Source organism: Nannospalax galili, unplaced genomic scaffold, assembly GCF_000622305.1.
Source record: "Nannospalax galili isolate Female #2095 unplaced genomic scaffold, S.galili_v1.0 scaffold444, whole genome shotgun sequence".
In the NCBI taxonomy this organism is placed as follows: domain Eukaryota; kingdom Metazoa; phylum Chordata; class Mammalia; order Rodentia; family Spalacidae; genus Nannospalax; species Nannospalax galili.
In genome coordinates this window covers 2,254,409-2,277,615 of record NW_008354022.1, presented here as the reverse complement: position 1 = coordinate 2,277,615, position 23,207 = coordinate 2,254,409, and positions in this window count along the sequence as shown.

The following is a 23,207-nucleotide window of genomic DNA, read 5'->3' as shown; positions in this document are numbered from 1 at the left end:
TCCTCCTCCACCTCCTTTCTTCCTCTTTTTCTTTTCCTTCCTCATATTCTTCCCCTTTCTCCTCCTTCTCTTTTTCCTCTCCTTTTGCTTTTAAAAAATATTTTATTATTTTTATTTTATGTGTATGAGTATATTACCTGCATGCATGTAAGAGTTTCCATGTCACGCAATGCCTATAGAGGCAAGAAGAGAGTATCAGATCCCCCTAGAACTGGAGTTAGAATGGTTGTTAGCCACCATGGGGTTGCTGGGAACCTAGGTCCTCTGTAAGAGTAGCTAATGCTCTTAACAGCTAAGTCATTTCACCAGCCTTTTTCTCCATCTCCCTTTTCCTATTCCTCTTCCTCTTCTTTGCATTCTTCATCTTTCTTCTCCTCCTCTTCTTCTTTGAGACAGGTCTCAATTATAGCCCAGGCTAGCCTGCAACTATGTAACCCGGACTAACCTCAAACCCGTGGTAACCACCTGCCTCAGCCTTCTGAATGCTGAGATTACAGATGTGAGCCACAACACCTAGCTATAGCCACTTCTGAATGACTAAATCTACCAGGCAGGAACCAAGCCTCCAGAAATTGTTTCAGAGCCAAACTACAACAGTCAGGGTTTTTTGAGACAGAGCTTCCTATCTCTGCCTATGGCCTCACAATCACTACATAGCCAGGGATAATTTAACTTCCGATCCTCATGCATTCCACTCCTGAGCTGTTGGGACGACAGGCATGCACTGTAATACCTGGCTTATGTGGTTTTGGGGATGAAGTTCAGGACTTCATGCGTGCATGACAGGTACTCTACCAACTGAGCTACAGCTTCAGTTCCTGAAATGCTGGTCTTTAAGCTATCCATTGCCATGTTTTCTTTTCCAGTATTTAACTAAGCAAGAGTTAATCTATAACTCGAGCTTACTGGCCTTCCTCTGAAGCTGGCAGGAGAGTTGATTAAATGTTCACTGATGGCGTCTAGAGAGATAGCTCAGTAGTTAAGAGCACTAGCTCTTGCAGCGGAACCAGGTTCAGTTCCCAGCACTCACATGGTGGCTGACAACCATCCATAACTCCAGTTCCAGGGGCATCCAGTACCCTCTTCTGACCTCCATAGGCATTGCATGCACATGGTGCACTTAGATACATGCAAGCAGAACACTCATACACATAAAAATAAATAAACCAAAATAATTTCTGTAATGTTCACTGACATCCCCTCATTCCCAATATCTTATCCCCAGTATTTGCAAGGCTTACCATTGTTACTCAGGCTCCATGTGCAATAGGCTGAGTATCTGATTCCCTCCAAAATCTGTATGTTGAAATCCTAACCGCCAGGGGGATGATATCAGGGGGTTGTCCTAGCTTATTTTCTATTGCTGTGATAAATACCATGACCAAAAGCAATTTGGGAAAGGGTTTATTTCAACTTACACTTCCAAGTCACAGTCTGTCATCAAAGGAAGTCAGGGCAGGAACCTAAAAGCAGGAACTTGGAGCAGAAACCATACAGGAACGTTGCTTACTGGCTTGCTTACAAGCCTCTTCAACTAATTTTCTTTTTTAAATTTTTATTTTTTTAAATTTATGTGTATGTATGTGTTCCTGTTGCATAAGTTTATGTCCTGGCCGAAGCCAGAGAAGTGGGATCCCCTGGAGATGTGGGTGCTGGGAACAGAATATGGGTCCTCTGCATGAGCAGCAAATGCTATTAACTACTGAGCCAGGTGTGTCAAGTTGACAACCAAGGTTAGCTGCCACAGAGGTGATGCCTTTAGAGGTAATATAGTCAGGGGCAGAGGCTTGGTGAATGGGACCAGTTCTTTGATAAAAGAGGACCCCCCCCAGACAAAGGAATCCCTTGTGATTCAGTCTTGGGTCTCTTCTCTGACTGATCTGAATCTATCCTTTCCCTAAAACAATACCAAGCAATTGGTATAATAAATTAAATAAGAACCCAGAGTTCATATGAGAACATAGTGAGAAGTTAATGGTCTACTACATAGAAGAACTCCATTAGAATTTTTGTTTGTTTACAGACAGGGTCTACTTGTAGCTCTAGCTGCCCTGGAGCTCCAGCCCCAACTTTCTGTGTTTTTGCCTTAAACCTATAACTTAACCTCCCTGAGCCATCAGATCCCAGACTATGAAACAGTTGTAGTAGCCTGCCCCTTCTTAACCCTCAAGTCTATTTCAACACATAAAATGAAAAAAAAATATCTAACAATGGCTTAACATCAGACATTTTACAGGTTATAGAGCTCATGAAGTTTTTGATAGCTCTGTAGAAAAGAGAAAATTATTATATTTTTATGGTCACAGTCCAAGGTCAGTTTATCATATTATGTAGCTTTAAAAAGAATTGTTCTTTAACCAAGGAAATAACATGTTTACATTGCCAACTGTTATACTTGCAATAAGATCTGTGGCTCCAGCATCAATAAAAAAGGAGCTGAAATGCAAGGTATGGAAATCAATTTATCTACTCCCCAACATCACATTTGTAGGCTGACACTGAAGGCTGAGAGTTACCAAATCAAGTATCAGATGTTTATGAAAAGCCGCAAACATTGCAGCCTGCCAAGATTGGCTTTTTCAAACTTCAGCTGCCAATTTAAGTTTCAAGTCAGATTTCTTTCTTCTTCTGCACATCCGTGGCATGTGCACAATACTTTCCACCTGTGTTTGGTAGGAAGAGAAATTAACAGGAGAATGATCTGTTTGAATTGTTTTGTGATGCAAATACAAACAGAAAGCAAATTTATTATTGGTTTAATGACATGACATCTAATTTGTCTCATGTAGATAGAATTCTAGAAGAGGAAGCTCTAAAACTGATATGGCAATTCACTGATGCCATCTAGGACCCAGAAGTGTTGTGCAGATAATCTTGTTTAGCACCCATTCTGACACAGAAGGCAGAGCCTAGAAGCCTTCAGTAACATAGTCATAAAGCATTTCCAACTATGCATGTTGGCTCATTCCTGTCATCCCAGTACTTAAGAAGCAGAGGTTGGAGGATCACCTTGAGTTTGAGGCCATCTTAGGATACATAGTGAATTCTAGGCCAACCTGGGTTACTTGTGAAACCATGTCTCAAGAATCCAAAAGATAGGGCCAGCAAGATGCCTCAATGGGTAAAGGCACTTTCTGCCATGCCTGATGACCTGAGTTTGATCCCAGAACCCACACGGTGAAAGGAGAGAAATGGCTCCCTTAAGTTATCCTCTGATCTCCACTTAAGTCCACAAACACACATACACACACACACATATGCACACACACACACACACATGCATGCACGCACACACCCCAAGTATAATAATTTTTAAAGATAAAATTGAATAAATATGTAATAAATTATTTGCACCAAGAGCATTAAATAAAAGCAGAGTAGTAGCAAATAATTAGTAAATTATGAAGTTGGAGTACTGTTTTTGTTAAGATATAATTCATAATTTTATACATCTTTATTTTAATTTACCATTCTTATATTTTTATGTGTATGCGTGTATTGGCTTCATGTAGGTAAGTGCACCCATGTTGTGCAATGCCTGCGAAGGACAGAAGAAGCAGTTGGATCCCCTGGAACTGGAGTTATAGACAGTTGTTAGCTGCCATGTGGCTGCTGGGATTTGAACCCAGGTCTTCTGAAAATACATTCAGTGTTCTTAACTGCTGAGCCATCTCTCAAGCCCCAATTTATTTAAGTATATATAAAGTAACTTTTCATGACTGTGCTTAAGAGCAGGCATACAAAATTCCTGAAGATTTAACAGTTTTACAGTTTTACATTGTAGCCCAGGTTGGCCTGGAATTCACTATGTATCCTAAGATGGCCTAAGTTGATTTGCTTACATTTATTTTTAACTGTGTGTGTGTGTGTGTGTGTGTGTGTGTGTGTAAGTATGTACACCATCAGTGCAGTGCTCACAGAGGCCAGAGGAAGGTGCCTACATGGATGCTGAGAACCAAACTCCAGTGCTCTGGAAGAGCAGTACATACTCAACCACTGAGCCATCTTTCCAGTCCCTTAGCAACTGATTCTTACAAGCCAGCATAACCATTGGTAAAACACCACTGGATACAGGGTCCTGCCCTACTGTTCTACCATCTTTAATGACCAGACAAGCATCCCATGGCTAATTGTCTCATGGTCAATAAGATGTTCAATGCCCTCATAGTTTCACATATTACTAGTTTCTTTACTGTGACCAGATACCTGACAAGAAGCAATGTGAGGATTTCTTTTGGCTCAAGGTTTGAAGAGCTACAGTCCATCATGATGGAGAAAGCATGGCAGCAGGCAGGAGCATACAGGTAAGATTTCTTCACTTGCTCCTTTATAGGCAGAACAGGTAGCAGAAAGAGGACAGGAAGTGCAGCAGGGCTATGATACCCAAGCACCCCTACTCCCCTGAGAAATCCACCTTCTCCAGAAAGGTCCCTCCTCCCCAGAGTTCTATAGCCTCCGAAAGCATTCCCAAGTTTTCAAATAGGAACACCCGTGGAAATCGTTTTGCACATTCAAACAACAACAGCTTATATATGCATGCCAGGCAGGAAGAAGACAAAATAAGCTAAGTTGGTGTTCTTAGTCTACTTTCTGTTGCTATAGTAGAAATTCATACGTTGAGTAATTTATAGAGGAAAAACAAAGAGATTTAGTTAGCTCTTGGTTCTGGGCAACAAGAAGTCCAAGAATAGAGAGGGAGCATCTTTTGGACTTCTAGTTGGGCCTTTATTGATGCTTCATAACATGGCAGAAAGCAACAAGCCAAGTGTCTCCGTTTATTTTCCTATCACTGTAATAAAATACCCTGATGTGGAGGACAAATTCGGAGGCCAGTAATGGAGGGCTGAGACAATCCAGAAGGTTAAAGAAGATTCATGGAAACTCTAGCAATGAGACATGATTTATTTTCTCCAGGTGAAGGCATAGAGGCTGCTGGGCAGGCAGATGCTGGGTAAGAGCACATGTGCCCTTGGTCCCAAGGACTTTTTAATAGGAAATCACACAAAGATGAATTCTTGTGAAAACTGATTACATAGTAAATTACATCATTGTTTACTTTTGGGGTCCCAGGTAATCCAGTGTCAGCCGTTTTGTGCTGACTCATAGCCCTCCAGATATCTATTGTTAGCCTTCTTGGCACATGCCAGAAATTCAAATCAGTGCCATGTTGTCTAAATATAAGTGGGCCCTTACAGCCTTGATGCTCTACACCTGACGAAAGAACTTAAAGGAAAAAGGGTTTAGTTTTGCTCATAGTTCAAGGTGTAATCCATCATGGCATCATGGCCCAGGCTCTTGAAAAAGCTAGTCACATTATATCTGCAGACACAAGAAAGCAATGAATGAATGCATGGATGTGCTCGGCTTGCTTGCTTTCTCCAGCCCACAATGAAGACAGGCTTTCCCATATCAATTAACATAATCGATGGCATGTTCATAGGCCATTGTCTCAGATAGCTCTAGATTGTGTCACAGTAACAAGTAACACTACCCATCACAGTAAATAAGCCTATTAAGAGTCTGCTTTTACACCAATGAGAACTCACTCTGGTGGGAAGAAAGTCCATCCATTCATGAGGTGAAATCTCCACACCCTTTAACACCTCCCAACAGATCCTGACTCTCAACACCTCATATGTTCTAGTTTGCTTCTCTGTTGCTGTCATAAAACATTCTTACCAAAACCAACATAGATAGGAAAGGATCTATTTCATCTTACTTTCCACAGGCCATCTCTGAGGGAAGTCAGAGATGAGGGGGGGGCTGGAGAGATATCTCAGTGGTTAAGAGCACTGGGAAAGGATCTATTTCATCTTACTTTCCACAGGCCATCTCTGAGGGAAGTCAGGGCAGAAACCTGGAGACCAGAACTGAAACAGAGACCATGGAGGAACACTGCTTACTGGCTTGCTTCCCCTGGCTTGCTCGGCTACCTTTCTTACACAGTCCAGGCCCACCTGTCCAAGGATGGCACCACCCACAGTGGACCAAGACCTTCTACATCAATTAACAATCAAGAAAATGCCTCACAGATGTGGCCACAGGCTAATTTGACAGGGGAAATTCTCCAGTTGAGGTTCCTTCTTCCCAGGTTACTCTAGTTTGTGTCAAGCTGACAAAGACTTAGCAGCATACATGGAATGAGGTTTCCAACATGTCAACTCCAGAGAATGCATTCAAGCCATATTTTGGAAAGCTATTACTCCCTAAATCCTAGAGGCTTATAATAGGCCAGAATGTGTTCCTAGTCTGAAGGTGGCTAGAGAGAAGAGAATAATGGATGAAGGATACAGGTTGAATCATGAATTCAAGACCAGCATGGCTACAAGAATGAGACCCTATCTGAAGGGAGAGAGAGAGAGAGAGAGAGAGAGAGAGAGAGAGAGAGAGAGAGAGAGAACACTGGGCATATGACTCAGTTGTTACAGTGCTTGCCTAGCACCTGAGTTTGATACTTGGGATATACGAAGCAGAAGGAGAAAGCCAACACCTGCAAATTGTCATCTGACCTCCACATCTTGCCATGACATTTGTCCCTGCCCCAAATACAGATAATTAAATAAATAAATGCAATAAAAGGTGGTTATAAACCAATTAAATAAGAAAGAAGTCAAAGGACCACTCCAGTCCATAATGATTTCTCTTCTAGCCAACTCCCTGTGCTTGGCTCATAATGTGCTAGTACAGGAATATTCTTTTTAAAGATCTCTCTCTCTCTCTCTCTCTCTCTCTCTCTCTCTCTCTCTCTCTCCCATGATTCTCCTGCCTCAGTCTCCTGAGTGCTGGCATTATAGGCATGCACTGCCAGATCTGATGTGGCTGGTCCATTTCAACAAAAGGGCTCATGATCCGAGACGGAAAAGATAGTTCCAGCAAGTTACTGCCAATATGTTGATAAGTTCTGATCCCTTTGAACCTTTACATGAGCATGACCTTTATTCCCACCCCATTCTACTTATTTTAGTTGACTGCATGGGAAATTGAATTATGTATCAAAATACATAGACTAAAATTAAATGCATAATGATTTACTTCTTTTTTAGGTAATAGGTAAGCATCATTTTTTTCTGAGTTTAGTACTATACTTCTCAGAGAGCTCTGGAACATATTTATGGTACTGAGTGTTTTCTAAGTGGTTTTATGGGGGTGCAGTGGGGATGTGGATACATGGGTATGGGGGTACATAGGCAGGGACTATAAGCATGAGCCACCATACCTGGCTCAGGGGATTCACTTCAACAAAAGAGTTTGCCATGGAGTTAAAGGTCAGCTTAAATAAGTCACTGACAATTTGTATATAAATTATGTTTCGTTTGACAAGGCTGCACAGACAGCTCAGCATTTAAGAGCACTTGTTGCTCTTGAGAGAACCAGAATTCAGTTCCCAGTACTCACATGGTGACACACAGCCACCTGTAGCTCCAATTCCAGGAGATCTAACACCTTCTTCTGACCTTCACAAGGAAACCCACATTCATGTGTACATGTTCATAGCACATGCACACACACACACACACACACACACACACACATACACATATTCACACAATTTAAAATGGAATAAATCAGTTGGGCATGGTGTCACAGGCCTTTAATCTCAGCACTTGGAAGGCAATTGTGGGCAGATTGATGTGAGTTCAAGACCAACCAATGCTGCATAGTGATACCCTCTCTCAAAAAAGAAAAACAAACAAAACCAGAAAAATAAAATAAATATTTTTTTAATTATAAATTCTTGAGGGGGGGGCTGGAGAGATATCTCAGTGGTTAAGAGCACTGTCTGCTCTTGCAAAGGATCTGGGTTTGATCCCCAGCACCCACATGGTGGCTAACAATCATCACTTTCCAGATCTCCAGTTCCAGGGGATCTGACACCCTGTTCTGACCTCCTCAGGCATTGTATGATATGGGTGCAGATGCCTACATGCAGGTAATGCACTCATACTCATAAAATAAAATAAAGTGTTTTTAAAAATAAAAGATTATAAATTCTGCTTCATTTGAATCAGAGGTCAGAGATCAACCTCAGTGACATTTCTCAGGCTTCATTGACCTTGTTTCTTTGAGGCAGGGTCTCTTTCTGGCCTGAAGCTCACCAAGTAGCCTAGGCTGGCTGTTCAGGGAACACCAGGGATCCTCCTGCCTCCACCTCCCCAGTTCTGGGATTATAAGCATGCATCACCATGCCCAGATAGATTTTTCACATGGGTTCTTGGGATCAAACTCAGGTTCTCATGACAGCATGCCAAGCACATTACTGACAGAGCATCTCCCCATCCCTAAGCATTACATTTTTTGAAACGTTCTACACAAAAAGAACATTACCACAATGGTTTGAAATAGCACATCACCATTTCCAAAAGATGACCACAATACTGATTTGAATTTATTGCTATCTTCTTTTCTAGAAATTCCTGTCACCAGCAAGGTTAAATTAAATTATGTTCATACTTCTTTACATTTTCTGAACTCTCTCCTGGCCCTGGGCAAGATGAGAGACCCTCATTCTTAGCATGAATGAACCTAGATGAATGAGAATGGAGGTTACTTTAAGTTGCTGAGCTATATAAGCCTTGGGGGCTGTTGAATCAGGCCATCAATTTTTCCTGCTATAAAAGGTTATTCTCTTACTGCCTTTCAGTTTTGCCCTTTTAGCTCTGCACAGGTCACCACTGAATTCCTGTCTTAAAAAAATTTAGCATAATGGCCTGTCTGGCACAATGATAGGTCTGGAAAGTTCAGAGAAATTCTTGCTACAAGGATCTATAATAGGTAAAGAACAACTCCCTCCTCTTTCTGGTAAGTAGGAAACTTCTTTTCCTCACCAACCTGCCTCTGTCTCTACATGACCCACTTTGCCTAATAATGTATTAATCAGCTGTTGCTGCATAAGGAATGTCCCTCAAACACATTGCCTGACTGCAGCAAACATTTCTCTCTTTTTTCTAGCTGTCAGGGTTAATGGAGTTTTAAAGCTAAAGCCTCAACTCAAGAAGCCCCAACAGGCTAGGCTCAGCCACCTGGGCTAATATGCCAATTAAAGTGATGATAATGGGTTTGGGAGATGGCTCAATCAATAAAGTACTTGCTGCACAAGTATGTGTTATAGGATGTAACAGAGAAATTAAGAAAAATGTTGCTGAACTGGAGAGATGGCTCAGTGGTTAGGAGTACTGGCTGTTCTTGCAGAAGACTGGGGTTCGAATCCCAGCACCCACATGGCAGCTAACAACCATCCATAACTCTAGTTCCAGGAAATCCAATGCCTTCTTCTGTCCTCTGTGGACACTGCACAACATGGGTACACTTACACACATGCAGGCATAACACACATAACATAAAATTAAATAATTTTTGAAAAGGAAAACATTGCTTATGTAGATTGTTATCCAGAACAAGATAGATCTTCTATTCTTCATCCCCTCTGTTATGCAATATTTCCTGGGTGGGGCATGAACAAATGACAGACTAAAGAAATTATTCTACCCAAGTCAAGCTTAGTGAGCCAGTGAGTTTATTGGGGTCATTTACAGGAGTATGGGTGAGGGGTTACTTGCAGGAGCAGGGACGACTTAAAGACAGTTGCATCTCTGAAAAAGGCCACGAGGTTTGGGTGACTCATGAAAGCCACATCCCTGTGGGGGGGGTGTCTCAGCAGACTTGCAATCAGGGCCACCAAAGTCGGCTTGCTCAAGCAACTGCTTACTGTTTTAATAACTTTGGGGAAGGACCTTGTGAATCTTGTAAATGTCATGAGTTTCCTGAGCCATGCAAGTTTCCTCAAGCAACTAAACAGATCTAGGGCCTCCTGAAGGCAACTAAGTTGGTAAGAGTCTCCTCTTCCCAGTAATTGCCACTGCCTATATCTTTGTGAATCTTTTAAGTGTGGGCAGCCACAAGGTCTGTACTCTGTGAGTTTTGTTTAGTTCCAGAGTCCTGTGAATTTTGTTTACTTCCTAAGCCTTGTGAGTTTCATTTACTTCCTGAGTCTTACCAGCCTCTTTCCTGGAAGGAATGTTTCAATTCGGAGCAAATTGTTTCATAACACCCTCCTTGAGAATGATACCGGTGTGGTAGGTGGGTTGTTTAGCTGTATACCTCAATGGTTATTCAGAGATTAGTCTGAAACCTAGAGTCACTGTCTTACATTTTCATAACTCTCCTAAAGACAAGCAACTTTGGTCAACTTGATTTCTCCATCTAGGAAATGGAAAATTGGCTAGTACTTCAGATGGCTATAGCAGTCCTAAAAGGGGACTTATTATGGGGTGTGTGAGTGTGTGTGTGTGTGTGTGTGTGTGTTTCAGGTGTGTGTAAGAAATGAGACACCAAGGCATTTCTTTCCTCCATGAATCAGATTATTGTGCTAGCACTTGATTCTATGGGCTCGTACCCAAACTACAGAGTCTGAACAAAACCTTTTATACCCTCTGTTAGTCCCCATACACAGTTCAATTTCTTTGTCTTTCATATATGGTAAAGCACATGTCTTGATGAAGTGCTCCTTGCTACAAGGTCATAAGAGTCAGAACTGTGTATGTGTACTCAAACACGGACCACACTATGTTTCTTTATTTTTGTTCTGGGGGCTGGGGGGACTTGCTACCACGTGTCTGTGTATGTTTGGTTTTTCTTGGTTGATTGGTTGGTTGGTTGGTTGGTTGGTTGGTTGGTTAATGAATTGGTTGGTTGGTTGGTTGGTTGATTGGTTGGTTGGTTGATTGATTGGTTGATTGGTTGGTTTGCAGCAGAGATTAGCTATACATCCCTGGCTGGCCTCAAACTCACAATCTTCTTGCCTCTGCCTTCCAGGTACTGTATTTACAAACCTGTGTAGCCATGCCTGGCTTAGAGTTTTGGCTTTATAAAAGCCTCTCACATAGTACTTGACACTTAGCCAAAACTCAGTCAATGATAATTTCCCTGGTCCACATACCTCTTAGTAGCTCTCACTAAGATCAACAGGCAAAATTGACATTTGCCCCAAACAGCACTGTGGCAGAAGTCCAAGGGCGGGGGCTACACAGAAAGCTTCCCAAGAGGGACATATTAAGCCTCTTATACAAAGATGCTCTGCATCATGAAGATAAAGTGACTAGTTATAAAACCAAGGAAGTTACTATTGTTCAAATTCCCCTAAACTGGATTCATTGCTACAAAAGTGCAGGCAGAAGATTGAAATAGACTAAAAAGAATTTTAATGGAAAAGAAGTCCCCTACCCACGTCTGAGGGGTGTGAGCAAATAGAAAAAGTACAGTCCATCTCTAGTAACAAAGAGAGTTTGGAAACAGGAAGGAAGATCTTCATATGAATGGGGAGGGGTTATGAACCAACATCAGGTGTTCCTTATAAAAACCGTTAGCGTACTAAGCTTGGTAGTATGCACCTATAATCCCAGTACTGACTGAGCCAGAGGGACTACAAGATCACAAGATCTCTGGAGCTCCAGAGATAGCTTACTGGTTAGGAGTGCATACTGCTTTTGCAGAGGACCCAAGTTTGGTTCCCAGTACCCACATCAGGCAGCTTACAACTACCTGTAACTCCAGCTCCTGAGAACCCAACACTCTTGTCTGGCTTTGTACCTGCATATATATGGTTTACTTACATACACACACACACACACACACACACACACACACACACCACAAAATAAAAATTAATAATTAATTTTAAAAAAACAAGCTCTAGACTAACCTGGACTACATAGCAAGACTGTCTAAATAAATAAAAATCAAGGCTAATGATATAGATTAGGAGTATAGCACTTGCCTAGCCATTCCATAATAAAACACACACACACACACACACACACACACACACACACTCCACACTGGCAGAGTGACCTTGTTCTTTTAAACTTTCACGATTCCTCAAGATGACATCAGGCTAGGACCTCAGGACCACAGCATACCAGAACTGCTGAGGTGGGCAAGATGGTCCGGATTCCTAGAAACTTTGCCTCAGATGTCTCTTTATAGAATGATACCTGATGAGTTCCCCTGGGGACCTCAGCATGCCATCCCCTCCCTCCCTGTGGGTCTTTACAGATTGTCCAAACACCAGCTGCTCTTACTCAGCTGCTAAGTCTAGGAAAAAGCTGAGAAGTTATGGACATAGCTTTTAGAGTTGTGGTTTTTTTTTCATCAACAGAGGGTTCAATATTTAGAGCAATATTGATTCGATTTATCTAGTGTTGTAATGTTCCATTGGTTGCTAAGCAACAGAGTTCTTTCTTCCCAATTTTCTGAGTGGCTCATGGGAGTCTGACTACCGAAGAGATTGCTCTGTGTATATGAAACTAAATGGACCGTAGGTGCCATACATAAGTGGTGGAACACTGTTTTACTGGGCAGTGTTAAGACCAGGTTTCCTTGCACATCTCTGAAATGGTAATTGCAATTCAAACTCCAGAACACCAGGGCCATTCATATTCACATTCCTCTACAAGATACCCGCTGAGAACAATTTAGGACAAAGTTGTGCCCATGCATAAAGCCCTATGTTGTGTGCTTACTATTCCAGCCTCCTAAAGTTCAAACATGCATTAGGGCAAAGATAGATTCGTTCTTCCCAGATAATGGCTTGAATGTGAAATGTCTCCCACAGGCTTGTGTGTTTGAATACTTGTGCCCCAGCTGCCGTCACTGCTGTAAGAGTGTGTAGAACCTTGAAGAAGTGGGTCACCAGAGGTGGGCCTTGAAGGAGGTCCCACTTTTACTTCTAGTCTCATGCTCAGCTTCCTGATCTGCTAAGATGGGAACAAGCCATGCTGCAAACTCCTTCTCCAACAAACCAAGTCTCTCCAGTCACCACAACTGTCCTCATTTCCTTTCCATTGCTGTGATAAAACTCTCTGATCAAAAGCAACTTAGAAGAGGAAAGGATTTGTTTGGCTTACAATTCCAGGTCACAGGCCATCACTGAGGGAAGTCAGAGCAGGAATTCAAGCAGGAACTTGAAGCAGAAACCATGGAGGATGCTGCTTGCTGGCTCAGTCACAGGCTCATGCTCGGCTAGCTTTCTTATACAGCGCAGGACCACCTGCCTAGGGAATGGCGCTGCCCACAGTGGGCTGGGTCTTTCCATATCAGTGAACAAGACTCCCTCACAGACATGCCCACAGGCCAGTCTGATCTGGGAAATCCTTCAATAGAGACTCCCTTCTCAGGTGACTCCAGGCTGTGTCAGGTTGACAGTTAAAGCTAACTAGTATAATGAAAACTGTAAGGAAAATAAATCTTTAAGTTGCTTCTGTCAGGCATTTTCATCATAGCAAATAGGTAAGTAACAAATATACTCCTCATCTAATTCCCTCCAAATCCCACATTAATAACCAAAAATAGCAATGTGGACAATGGACAATAAAGGCCAAATTCTGGTTGGCATTTAAATTCTAAAAATTCTATTATAGTAAGGCTTTTCCTCCTGTTCCTCCTCCTCTTCTTCCTCATCATCCTCCTCTTCCTCCTCCTTCCTCCTCTTCCTCTTCTTTTTCTTCCTGATTCAAGGTCTCCCTATGTAGACCCAGCTGGCCTTGATCTCACAGAGATCCACCTGCCCCTGCCTCTTGAGTGAGTGTTGGCATTAAAGGTGTGTGCTACCACGCCTGGCTTCTTTTTTCATTTTTATTATCCAATATTCTCTCCCTAATACTCACACCCATAATCACCTTTCCCTTTTTTTTTTTTTTTTTTTTTGAGTTTTTGTTTTTCAGTGTTTGGGTTTTTTTGTTTTGTTTTGTTTTCTTCCTTTGTAAGCCATTACACTAATGTTCGCTGTTTCTTTAAAAATCTCAAGACAGAAGCAGCAGGCAAATGAGGCCTTGTCAGTTCTGGCTATGCGGTCCAGTGATTTGGCAGGGACAGTGTTTGTTTTGGAACCGTAAGGCAGTCTGACCTATTTTGGGGTCTCTACTTTCACTATATTTCAATCCCCCATTTTTCCAATTAGCGGTGGAGGCAAAAGGGAATGTAGGGAGGCCGGGAAAAGGGGAAGAGGGAAGAACCAGGAACCTGGTCCTCTTGGAGTTAAACACAAGAGTTTCCCATGTTGATCATAACATTTTAACCACAGTCACAAAGCCAATTTCAAGGTCTACAGGATTAAAATCAGGAACTCAGAGGTATATCCACAACATGGGAAGAGACTTCACAGGCAATTCTCTGCCTAGTTTTCTCGGGTGTGCTTACAGGATACATAAAAACCAAAAGCCACATTTGGTATTCTTTGATGTTTTCCTTCTATGGGAAGACCTGTTCAGGAGAGAAACGATCTCATTCTTCCAGAGAGAAAAGCTATCCTGAAGGGAGAAGGAAGGGGAGGGAGGGGAGAAGTGAGAGCAGGCAAATAGCCAACAATGCGCATTTATAGAGAGTAGGAATGTAAAACAGATGTTGCTCAGGAATGTAAAACATTGCCCTGGGAGCCCATCATTGGCCTCTGGAGAGTAGGGCTTCTCAGATCCAGGCAAATAATACAGTCAGCCACAGAAAGTTGCATGCTCATCAAAACCAGCCCCAAGCTATGGCCCTCTTGGACTGCCTGGTGCCCTGTTTCCCTATATTTTTTTGTGGTTATGCGGTGTTCTGCATTTGTCTGAATAACTGTTATTCTCTAACTAGCAATGAGATATTATCAGAATTTCTTTTTATTATTATTTATTCTTTTATTTTTAGTTATGGATCTATGGGTGGGGCATGATGCATGCAGTATCTGAGGAGATCAAAAGAGGGTATCAGATCCCCTGGAGCTAGTTACAGGTGACTTTGAGCAGCCTGACATAGGTGCTAGGAACTGGACTTGTGTCCTCTGCAAGAGCAGCAAGTGGTCTTAACTGCTGAGCCATCTTTCCAACCTCTTCTCAGAATTTCTTACATTGTAGAAGAGGCAACAAGACTTGGAGTTTCAAAAGTGGAATTTGTTCTAAGTGAATGGAGATCTAAGATAGTCAAAGGACCAACATCACTGTATAAACCCATGTTCCGTTGCTATAACAACTCCCCTAAGGCTGGGGAGTTTACAAAGAAAAAAGGTTCATTTAGCTCCCAATTTGTGGGGTTGAAAGTCTAAGATCAGGTGGCCCCCATCCGTCTGGCCTCTGGTGATGGTCACATGACTACTTCACAGCACAGAGAAAAAGGGAATGGCAGAAGAAATCAAGTGCATAGAACGAGCTCACTTGCAAAGAACATATTCTGGTGAGAGCTGGTCAAATCCATGAGACTATGATTAATCCCTTCTAACTGTGTTGTGTCCAATGATCCTATCATCTCCCTTTAGGCTCCAGTTGTTAAAGTTCCATCACCTTCCCCATACATCACACTGGTGACTCAGCTTCCAGCACATGAATGCATGGGGCCTGTGAGAGTTCATCTTCATTGTCAACTTGACTAGATTTAGAATCACCTAGGAGACACCTCTGGGCATATCTGTGAGGGAGTTTCTAGATTGGGTTAAGTATATGTGGGCAGCACCACCCCAGGGGCTGAGGTACTGAACCAAATAAAAAGCATAGTGGCATATGCCTAACATCTCCACTTGGGAGACGGAGGAAGGAGGATCATGAGTCATAGGCTACCCTAGGCTAAATAGAAAGACCCTATCTCAAAAAGAAAAGGGGGATGAAGGGATGATGCAGTGTATCAAGCACTTGCCACTCAAGTGTGAGGACTAGAGTTTAGATCCCTAGAACGCATATAAAAGTCAGGCAGGTGTGGCAGTCACCTGTAATCCTACTACTCAGGAGTTGGAGACAGTGGATTCTGGGAGCAAGCTATCTAGACCAGCCAGAATTGGTGAGTTCCAGGTTTAGCAAGAGATCCTGCCTCAAAAAACGTAAGTGGAAAGTGATCAAGGAAGACACCTAGCATCAACTTTGAGCCTCCACATGCACACGTGTGTGTGCACCTACCTACATTCATGCATTCACATGCATGTGACTATGCATGCACATACGCAAACCATACACACGTACACATGCAAAAAAGAAAAAAGAAATGTGTCCATGTGGTAAGCCACTAAAATCAAAGAGACATGTCTAACCAGCAAATGGCCACTTGATATCTGAGACCCCTAAGCAAAGTCTTATAATAGATTAGTTGAATCAATCATTTCTACAAATTGAATATATATATATATATATATATATATATATATTGACAATGGGCTGGAGGGAGATGACTCAGTGGTTAAGAACACATACTACTCTTCCAGTGGACCTGAATTCTGTTCCAAGTGCCCACGTTTGGCAGCTCAGCTCAGTCACCTGTAACTGCAGCTCCAGAGTATCCAATGACCTTTTCTGGCCTCCATGGGCACTGCACGCATGTACACATACCCACACTCAGACACACACACACATAATTTTAAAAATATATTTTTTAAAAAATTTGTTGCTGGGCATGGTGATGCACGCCTTTAATCCCAGCACTCAGGAAGCAGAGGCAGGCAGATCTCTGTGAGTTCAAGGCCAGCCTGGTCTACATAGTGAGTTCCAGGACAGCTAGGGCTATAGGGAGACCCTGTCTGAAAAAGACCAAAAAAATTGTTGACAACATTAGGAATAGTCCTCTCTCTAAGCACTCTTCTTCTTTTATTCTGCGTCTTCTTTTAGATTTTCACAGGGCAGGTAGGCACTGCAGTATTTGGGGTCCCAAAACATTTGTCAGGAAAGTGAGCTCAAAATATCAAACTGTCAGATATTGTATTAGGTTATTAGTTTGTTTCATGAAGGCTTTATGAAGGATGGCTGGAAATTTGGCTGAACTTTTTTTTTCTTATTTTTCCTTTGATATATATTTCCTTTCTTTGACCATTGTTTTTTCCTAGGCTTGTGATTCATATATTTATGATCAAGGTTTTTGGAGATGATTCATGCCATTACCATTCCTTCAGATGTTTAATTTCGGAAACTTCCATTAAGAACATTATACAGAGAGAGTCTGCAAGGACTATGGAAAGAGAAAGATGAAGGAGGAGGAGGAGGAAGAGGAGGAGAATTGAAAGAATTCACTATAAATTATAATTCCACTTTCCAAATCGAGAAGGACATCAAAAGTAAAATTAAGGAGTTGGGGAGATGACTTAGTGGGTAATTTGCTTTCCCTGCAGACGTGAGGACCTGAGTTTATATTCCTAGCTCTCACATTTAAAGCTAGGCATGGCACTGTGTGTCTATAACCCCACCATTGAAAGGTAAAGACACTGGTCAGTCAGTGTAGCCAGTTGGTGAGTTCCAGATTCAGTGAGACCCTGTCTCAAAATATATGGTAGAGAGTGACTGAGGAAGACACCTGGCACCAACTTTTGGCCTCCACACATGCAGGCATATATATGCACACATACATGAATATGTACACACAAATACATTACACCACACACATCCAAAAGTAAAACTGAATTACTAATTCCTATATAATTCTATCATTCTGGAAGGACATATCCTTTTTATTATTTTTAGTTTTTTGTGTGTGAACATCATACATGAATATAGTCTTTGCACCATTTCCATTCCTCCCTGTCCCCCTCCAACTCCTACCATGCCCCGCACTTCCTCTCAAATTCCTGTCCCCTTCTTCGATTATTATTGTTACATACACATGCATGTATTTATAGATACACACACATACACACACACACTGAGTTCATTCAGAGGTGCTCCTCTGTACCTGTGTGAGTGTTATTCATTTAGAGTTAGGTAATTTCTGGGGGAGATAGTCCCCAGAGAAAACTGATTCTCCCTCCTCAGCATCCATTGATTGCCCTTAACTTCTCATCTTAAGGCTGAACCCCTTGAGGATTTCCCCATCCACCTTGGTAGGTCAACTGGTTTTGTTAAGAGCATATCTTTTTATATTTGTGTTCTTTTATATTTTGTATGTATGTGTTTGGTGTGTTTACATGTGTGTGGGCACACGTGTGTGCGTGTGCACATGTGTTCATACAAATGAAGATCCAAAGTTGACATCAGGTGTCTTCCTCTATCACTTTACCTTATATCTTGAGGCAGGGTCTCTCTCTGAACCCAGAGCTTGCTGTTTTGTCTAGTCTAGCTAGCTAGCTTGCTCTGGGGAATCCCCCCTCTCTGTGTCCCATGCTCTGGAATTACAAGCGGGCTGTCACTGACATTCCACTTTTACATTGGTTCTGGATATCCAGGTTCTGTCTCTCATACCTACAAAGCAAGTGCTTTACCCACTGAGTCATCTCAATATATCTTTTGTGTGTGTAAGTAGAATCAAATTCAACAAAAGAATAATGTGCCTTAAAGTGACTTAGGATAAATGAGTTCTCTAATGAAAGATTCCATCAAGCATGAAAAAACTAACTTTATTAATGTGCCAATGAAGAGGGGTGATCCTAATGATGCCGGTTGATAGAAACTGACACTGTGTCTATATACACAGATGGCTTTGAAAGATATCAACTCTTCCAATGGTTGGATCACAACCAACCAGTCAATAACTGCTTGCTTGCTTGACTGAATTCAGCAGGTTTGTTTTGAAAAATAACCCTCTCTCTGTCTAACATCATCACTTTTCGACCAATTTGCTGGGTGCAATCTTCAGTTGTCTGCACCCAGCGAGTGACAATTGCATGTTTAAACTGAGCTCGGGAAATCAGCTGAGGAAGGGAGTCAACATAAAGGCCGTTAGCTGTCAATCAAATGAGGGGTGCTGGCCGACATTAAACTGATTTAAGACAGTCACTGAACTTAGTGGGGCCGACAGAAAGGAAACGAGAATTTCAGAAAGTTCCCCGATAAAAACTGGCAAGGGAATGTAGGTTTTCCTAAGCACTGATGCACAGGGCAAGGCTGCAAAGTAGGAAGTAACCATTCTCCAGTCTGTTCTCTTCGTATAAATATTTGCCAAGATGAGGGTATTATTTAATACCATAGCAAACCTCTCTTCCACATGGAAGATCACTTTTATTTTAAAATATTTTTCAATGTATATGACTGTTTTGCCTGTGTGTATTGAAGTGCACCACAAGTGTACAGTGTCCTCAGAGAACAGAAAGAGGTATCAGATCCCCTGGAACTGGAGTTATGGATGGATGTTATCTGCCATGTGGGTGCTGGAAACCAAACCTGAGTCCTCTACAAGAGCAGCCAGTACTCTTAACAGCTGAGCCATCTCTCCATCCCCCATTTCTATTTTTTAAATATTTATTATTTTTTTAAATTTTGGGAGTGGTATATTCACATGTAAGTCCAGTACCTGTGGAGGTCAGAAGAGAGGATTGTATCTCCTCGAACTGGAGTTACAGGTGGTTGTGAGCTGCCCAACATGGGTGCTGGGACCTGAACTCAGGTTCTCTGGAAGAGCAGCAATTGCTTTTAACTGATAACCCACTTCTCCAGCCCTTTCACTTTTATTTGTGTGTGTGTTGGAGAAAAGGTGAATGCACATGTTTCTATGGTTGCTCTTATATACATGCATTTATGTGCATGTGGAGATCAGAGGACAGCCTCAGATGTGGTTGCCAAGGACCTTCTACTTTCTGTTTGAGACAGGGTCTCTGCTTGGCTTGGAACTTCAAGTAGGCTAGGCAGGCCTGTCAGTGAGCCTCCAAGGATCTACTTGTCTCTGCCTCCCATCTTACCATCACTGGGGTTATAAGTGCACATTACCGTATCTGACCATTTGTGTAGGTTCTAGAGATGGAACTCAGGTCCTTACACTTGTAAGACAAATACCTCACCCACTGACCCATCTGCCATCCTTCACTTCTATTTCTGTATCTAGATTATTTTGGAAACTGCATTTTGGATGCACCATTTAAAAGGCCTTTGGTTAGTTTCAGGAGAAATTGGATGAGTCCCCAGAGTGAGCTGTTTATTGTTTTCAAGATTTATTTTGATTTATGTGTGTGTACATTGGACCTCCTGGAGCTGGAGATTCAGGTGGTTGTGAGGCGCCCAACATAGATGTTAGGAACCTGAACCGAGGTCCTTTGTAAGGGCAACAAATGCTTTTAATCAGTGAGCCATATCTTTAGCCCCAGCTGCTTTTGCTAAATAGTTTGGATGGAGGTACAATAAGATTGATGTAGACATGCATTTCTAGCACCTCTCAAGAGTGACTCAGCTCCAGGGAAAGGCATGGGGCCTGGAAGGCATGGTTTCTTCCTGATTCATCTGAGGAGCTTTTGACAAGAACCCCAGGGGTTTCTTACCCTAAAATATCACTTATCACATGAACCTCACAGTGGACTCTGAATGAGATAGGTAATAGCAAGTCGAAGATCTCCTGTGGGGTATTCCTGACAGACTGCTCTGGTGATTTAGGGTGTCATTGATGACCCTGCCTTGATTCATCACCAGTGATTCATCTTTCTCAACAAGTCATGGTTCCTGTTTTGTAACACCCTTCTGCTCTTCTTTAGGGAGAAAGAGAAACCGTGATGAATGACAGGCTTAGAAAGACAATTTCAGCTTTTTCCTTGAAGAATAAGCCTCAGTAAGACAGAGAACTAAGCAGGCCTTGTGATCCATTTCAGGAAAGACTACACAAAATGATGCCCACTACACTATATCATGTTTTGTAGTATTTCACTATTTTTAAATTGTGTGTGTGTGTGTGTGTGTGTGTGTGTGTGTGTGTACACGCGCGCGCACGCGTTGGGTATGTGCATATTATAGTGCAGTACCTGTGGAGGTCAGAAGAGGGTGTCAGATCCTCTGAAGCTAAAATTATAGTCAGTTGTTAGCCACCTAATATGAGTGCTGGGAAATGTGCTCAGGTCCTCTGCAAGAGCAGTAGGTGCTCTTAACTGCTGAGTCATGTCTCCAGTTCCCATATATGTCATTTTCATTCTTTACCTAGCAATATAAAAATCATGAATAGGGGGCTAGAGAGGTGGCTAGTAGTTAAAAGCACTTACTGTGCAACCATCAGGATCCGAGTTCAGATCTCAGTACCTGTGTAATAAGCTGGGCATTGTCTACCACCTGTAACCCCAGCAATGTAGAGGGAGGGGAAAGGAGAATCACAGGGGCTTACTGGCTGTAGTTGAGCTGAAAAAGAAAAATAAGCTTGAGCTCTGGATTCAGGGAGAGACCCTGTCTCCAAGGAATAAGGCAGGGAGCAAGTCCCCAAGTCCTCTGTATTCATGTATACAGGCATTTGTAACCATATGCACATGCACATATGCCCCTAGACAAACACACACACACACACACACATACACACACACACACACTAAACCATGAGCAGTTATAGCACCATAGGAACAAATGAGTGGACTTTTCCAACTGAACATTATGATTATTTAACACATTCAATTTTTTCCAGGGAAAATATGTTAAATTCTAAGTACATAGACTTATTAATGTATTGAATCTTGGACCAGGAATGGTAGTAAACACTTTTAGTCCAAGCACTGAGGAGCACTTTGAATTCAAGGCCAGCCTAGTCTACATAATGAGTTCCAGGTCAGCCAAAGCTACATGGTAAGACTCTGTCTCAAAAAACAAAAACAAATTATTTTGTGTGTGTAATCCTACATTTCTGCCTCATCAGTTATTACTAATATTTTAAATTCTGTAGTCTACCATTTGCTTAGGCTATTATAAGTCCCTCTGGTGTTTTTATACAATTTCAGCACAATATTTATTATGTTTTAATTGTGGAAATAATGCCCATTCATCCATTTTAGAAATGGGAATACTGAGGTTGAGGATAAATTAATCTGTGCTGTGAGACTCCCACCTGTGATTGGAGGGGGAACCAGGTCTAAAACTTAGACTCTGGATCCCCCGTCAAGGACAGTCATGTGATCCTGTTACACAGTCCTCTGAAACACAGAAAACAGTTGCACAATACTAACATTGAATCATGTTCCTATCATCTGAATTCCAAAGTCTGAAGAACCAAAGTTAAACGAGTATGCAAATTTGTTCTCTAAGCTCTGTCCAGATGCCAATAAAAACCAAATGAGCAGCATATCTTTGGAGCTACAGCATGCTTAGAACATTGGTGTTGATGTTAAAAGCCTGAAGGAGGACATATTGGGTGCAGGCACTCATATTTCCTATTTATGTTTTCCTCTGAAGTGCCCGTGGTGTCACAGAAACAGGAGCGAAATTTCCACTCACTGTGAGACCCATGGACCTTCTGAGAGAAAAGTAATCTATGGGATTTATATTATTTATTTCCCAAAAGGGGAAATCCAGGCACCAGGAAAGCAGATGGAAGTATCCAGATCCTTTCTGCTTGTCTCCTTACCAAGAAGCTACAGGAAAAATGACTAAAGAAGACCGAACAGCAGAATCGCAGCCTCCACCATCAGCCATCACGCAACATCCCTCCAGAAACTACAACTCCCATGATCCCACAGACTGAGCTGGCCAGAGACTCTTGTTTCAGTGGTGTGTGTGTTTGTGCGTCCGAGTGTGTGTGTGTACACATTACATGTGTGCATATACACATGTGAGCATGTGAAATCAGAGGACAACCTTATGTGTTGGTCCTCAGTCACTGTCCACCATATTTTTTGAGACAGGGTCTCTCACTGGCCTAGATCTTTTCAAGTACCCTAGATTGGCTGTCTATCAAGTACCAGTGATCCAATTATTTAAATAGACACCAACATACTTTTTTCCTCAACAGATGAGGCTAAACAGGGAAATGTCATATTGATGGGAATATATACTGTGCAAACTTTTGTAATTACCATTTGTCTATTTAGCATTTTCCTGCTATTAGCCTCAGATAACAAACGACCCCTTCCCCTCTTTCTCACCTGAGACCCAGATCTTATAAATGAAAGACAACATATCCTTGTCTAACTCCTGACCCATAGAATTCATGAGAGTAATAAAATGTTTGGCTTCTACCACTAAGTTTTGAAGCAGTCCATCACACTGCCATGATAACCAAAGCAGATACATAGACCTGTCAATTCCAGCTCCATCTTGCTCATTCAAGGGATATTCATTTCTCTGAATTCTTACCAGTTGTATCAGAGCATTGAAGTTATTTGGATTGGAGTTATTGGATCTGATCTCTTTTTCCGTAAAGCTAGGACAAGCTGCAAGTTCCCTGAAAGCAGCAATGAATGTCATTTTGACAATTATAGCTCAACACTGGCCACAGTGCCTGGAGCATGTGAGTGGGCCGTTCCAGTTATCCATCACATCATAAGCCACCAGAGGTCTTAGTGGCTTAATACAGTGGGCAGAAAATGATGGTCCATTGTC